The sequence below is a fragment of the Orycteropus afer genome, unplaced genomic scaffold (assembly GCF_000298275.1).
Source record: "Orycteropus afer afer isolate SDZICR_OR568_19922 unplaced genomic scaffold, OryAfe1.0 scaffold00002, whole genome shotgun sequence".
NCBI lineage: Eukaryota > Metazoa > Chordata > Mammalia > Tubulidentata > Orycteropodidae > Orycteropus > Orycteropus afer.
The window spans coordinates 34,275,647-34,280,088 of record NW_006921589.1 but is presented as its reverse complement, the minus strand read 5'-3'; positions in this window follow the sequence as shown (position 1 = coordinate 34,280,088).

Below are 4,442 nucleotides of genomic sequence, written 5' to 3'. Positions count from 1 at the left end.
ATACCACCTCGGAAACCCAAGGAGGGGTCACTATGAATCGGATCTGACTCCACAGCAATGAGTTTGGTTTTTTTTTTATGCATGATGCATTGATACTTTCTACTCTCCAACTATATTCTATATAATTTCTTTTTTGTTATTGCTGGTTTTGACCCACTAACTTGATTTCTCAACCTACTTATGAGCTGTGTCCCACATTTAGATCTCTTATCATTCTGGAGATGAAACATCTAAGGCTCTGAGGAGTCAAGTGATGTCACTGAGGTCACAGGTATTTGGCAGCAACACTGGGACAGACCTATAGCTGTCAGCCATCATAGCCATCAGTCCAGGATTTGGGTTTTTTTTTTTTTTTTTTTTTTTTTACAAATATACATTTTCTGGCTTAAATTTTAGATACAAGTATCTGTTGAAAAACTTCAAGTACATTTGATGTAGGCAAGAGCTTACCTGAAAATTAAAAATATTAGTCTCTAAATGTATGTATTTTTGAAATCTGAAGATTATCACCTATAAAAGCATTAAAATATACAAATTTACAAATATCTAGATAGTTTGAATCTTGAGTAAGTTGAAAAATTTCCCCCTTACTCACTTAACTGTCACAAACTCAGTTTTCTCTTAAAAATATTTAAATTTTAAAACCATCTTGCCTCATAAATTCTAAATTTACTTTTGATTTTCTACTGTTAAAGATCTTTCTAAATACACAGGTAGGCGACACTTTAAAATTATGTGTGTGCTTCTTTCTTTTCTAACAATGTTATCTTGAAATTATATAGTTGCTTAAGAAGTCTAAACAGTAGCATTTAGAGACTGAATAATGCCATTCTCATCAGAAACACGAGCCATCTAAGTCTCAAAGGAAGACTCATCATTGAAAAGCAAAAACATCTCTTAAATGAATAAGCGTCTTAAATTCAGTTGTGTTTTTATTTCTATGCAAGGCTTGTGATTTTCTTATGATCCTTTGCCAGTATTTTTGATTAACAAGATGGTATGAAAAATGCTTATTTGTGCACACATCATACATTTTCTTAAAAGAATTGTACTGCACAGGATAATTAATATTATAAATAGCAAGTGTTTATTTGCCTGGGGAAGCTCCTAGGTGCACATTCCAGCTGGCTAGGTGAGTGTTTACTCAACTGAGGAATTTACTCTGCAGGCACAATAGTGTCATTATGCTACGTGGGTGCAAGTGGAAAGAAGCTTAAGGGGAAGACGGCTCTCAAAAAGGAAAGAGTCCAGTCATTTCCTCAAAGTTATCAGGAATTCCCTTCTGATTCCGGAATTTGACTTTATTTTCTGGTGCCACCCGTGTGGTATCAAGCAGTGGAGGGTGCAGCTGAGAGCATGGGCTTTGGGCTCACACAGACCTGGTTTCAAGCCCTGACTCTTCGCCTTACTATCTAAGTGATCGAGCAATTTGCTTAACCTGTCTCCTTGATGAACTCGTCTACAAAATCAGAGTACCTACTTCACAGGGTTTTATGAGGGTTGAATGAAATAATGCACATAAGTACTTAGGGAAATGTCTAGTATACGAAGAATGTACAATAAATGCTAACTATTCTTAAATGAAGTTTTAGGACTCAAAAAGAAATGTGACAAGTAACTACAAGGCTTATTTTTTTTTAAATGCACTAATGAGCAGATCCCTTTGGTTTGTTGTTGTTATGTGCCGTCCAGACCTGACTCATAGCGACCCCTTGGGTTTCTGAGGCAGTATCACTGTGGAGGTAGATTGCCCAACCTTCCTTCCGATGAGTAGCTGGTGGGTTTGAACCGCCAGCCTTCTAGATAGCAGTCAAGTGCCTTAGGCACTACGCTCCAGAGCTCCTTCTTTTGGTTTAGAGATGGATTATTATCATTGCATAGTTAAACTCCATATTTGTTTAAAAGGGGTTTTATAGGCTGAATTTGGTCCTCTTTAAAATTTAACGGGAAGGTCCTTGACCAGAATCATGTGGCAAAATAACACAATAGATTATATTCAGTGCAACCCGTTTGAGCCAAAACTCAACACAACTGCCTTGTTTTTCCAGGTCTTACAAGTTTTCCTCCTTTGACGGGTTGCAGACTTACCATTTTTCTACCCCTCAGTTCAGTGGAAAGTATTTGCATTTTCCTTCTTTCCCAGGTTTCTGCCTTACTCAGGGTTCTGGCTTTTGTAGGTTTCATTATATATTTAGGGAGAATAGATGCATCATCAGTTTGGTGTGTTGTGTGCTGTCAAGTCGATTCTGTCTCAGAGCTACCCTATAAGGCAAAGCAGAACTGCCCCTGGGGTTTCCAAGGCTGTCATCTTTATGGGAACAGATCCCCAGGTCTTTTTTCCCACAGAGCTGTTAGTGGCTTTGAATTTCTGGCCTATCATTTAACCATTGTGCCACCACGGCTCCTTCAGTTCAGTATTTGGGAAAAAAAAAAAAAAGAAAAAACGCCTCGCAGTCGAGTCAAATTGTGGCTCAGAGTGACCCTAGAGGATGGAGTAGAAGTGCCTCATGGGGCTTCCAAGGCATAACCTTTATGGAAGCATACTGCCACATCTTTCTCCTGCAGGACAGCCGTTGGTTTGAAACAGCCAGCTGAGCCCTTTAACCACCATGACACCAGGGCTCCTTCTGTTTCATGTACAAAGTATATATCCCATTCCAGAGTGTCATTTGATTAAATGAGTTTTCTGTTGCTGTTTCCAATTGATCATTTGCCTGCCCAGAGGCTCTGACAAGAAACACTCTTCTGGGGCTTTATTAGATTTCAACATCACAAACCACAATAAAGTCACAATTCCAGGTTTACCGATTTGATGCAGTTAAAGGTAAATCTCTTTACATTGTTAAAGAGTCCAGAAAACTAAACAACACTAAATACGTTTCGTGTTATGCTAGTTTCTCTCTCAGGTAATTGCTAAAAGTAGAGAAGGGAGGCAATTTTCTAGATACTCCACAAGTCACTTTCAGTCTTAGGAAAAGAAATAGGGCTTTTCCTCTACATGGTTTCTTTGCCATTGTCTGGCTGATAGAATCCAGGTGCCTTCCCTGGCTTTTGTTGTGGTGGTGTTGTTAGGTGCCACTGAGATGATTCAACTCATAGCATTTCTGTATGACTGCATGAGTAATTTATTTTAGAAGGATCAGTACAAGGCGGGTCCCTATGAGGCAGAGGTTAAAGATGTCCCAGAGGTCCAGCTTTTCCAAACTGTTGTACCACTCCATCATCTCTAACATCAACTCCTCTTCCTCCTCCCCTCAGTACCTTTCTTCTTGTCTTGTTGTTGTTGTTGTTGTTGTTGTTATTTGCCATCGAGTCGGCCCCGCCTCATAGCGACCCCTCCTTGGGTTTCCGAGGCAGTATCACTACGGAAGTAGGATTGCCCAACCTTCCTTCCAAGGAGTGGCTGGTGGGTTTGAAACGCCAGCCTTCTGGTTAGCAGTCAAGTGCCTTAGGCACTATGCTACCAGAGCTCCTTCTTCTTGTCTTAGAGCTCTGTATTTCACTGTAATGTCTCACAGAACTCACCAACTACCAAGGAAATGGCTCATGCGGTGGCGGAGACTGGAAAGTCCCAAATCTGAGCCTCAGGCATTGGTCCTTAGGATTCTCCTCATTCACGAGGTTACAGGCGCTGGCAAAACCAAATCAGTGTGTCAGAAGACTGGCTGCTGGCTCAAGTCTAGGGGCAACATGTGTTGATAAACCAAATGCAGAATTCAAAGCAAGAGAGAGTGACTTTGACAGCACATTCACATAAAATGCCCTCAAGGAAACCAAGCATGGTGATGTGTCACACTCTCCAGCAAGACAGGACTCAAGATATTTCCCACCCTAAACAGGCATACCAACCAAAAATCAAATCCAGGCACAGAGGCTAAGATTTGCAGTACCTCACAAAACGGAGGACTGTAGCTAAAAGGACCATATTAAGCAATTCACTGCATTGCAGTGGCAGACTACAACTGCCTCTGGATTTCCTAGGCTGTAATCTTTACAGTAACAGATCAGCAGGTCTTTTCTCCTATGTTGTTGTTGTTATGTGCTGTCGAGTCGGACTTGACTCATAACGACACCTCCTTGGGTTTACGAGGCAGTATCACTATGGAAGTAGATTGCCCAACCTTCCTTCTAAGGAGTGGCTGGTGGGTTTGAACCGCCAGCCTTTTGATTAGCAGTCAAGTGCCTTAGGCACTACGCTACCAGAGCTATATGGGTTCAAACTGCTGACCTTTCAGTTAGCAGCTGAGTGCTTAATTGTTGTGCTACTAGGTCTCCTTTTCTTGACTTTTAAACCTATTTAAATCATTTTGGAATTCATGAAATCCAGAAATTGTTTTCTGCTTAAGTGCATTACATATTTTGGGAGATTTAGTCAATCATACCCTTGTGGTGGCATAGTGCCTAAGGCATTTGACTGCTAACCAGAAGGCTGGAGGTTCAAA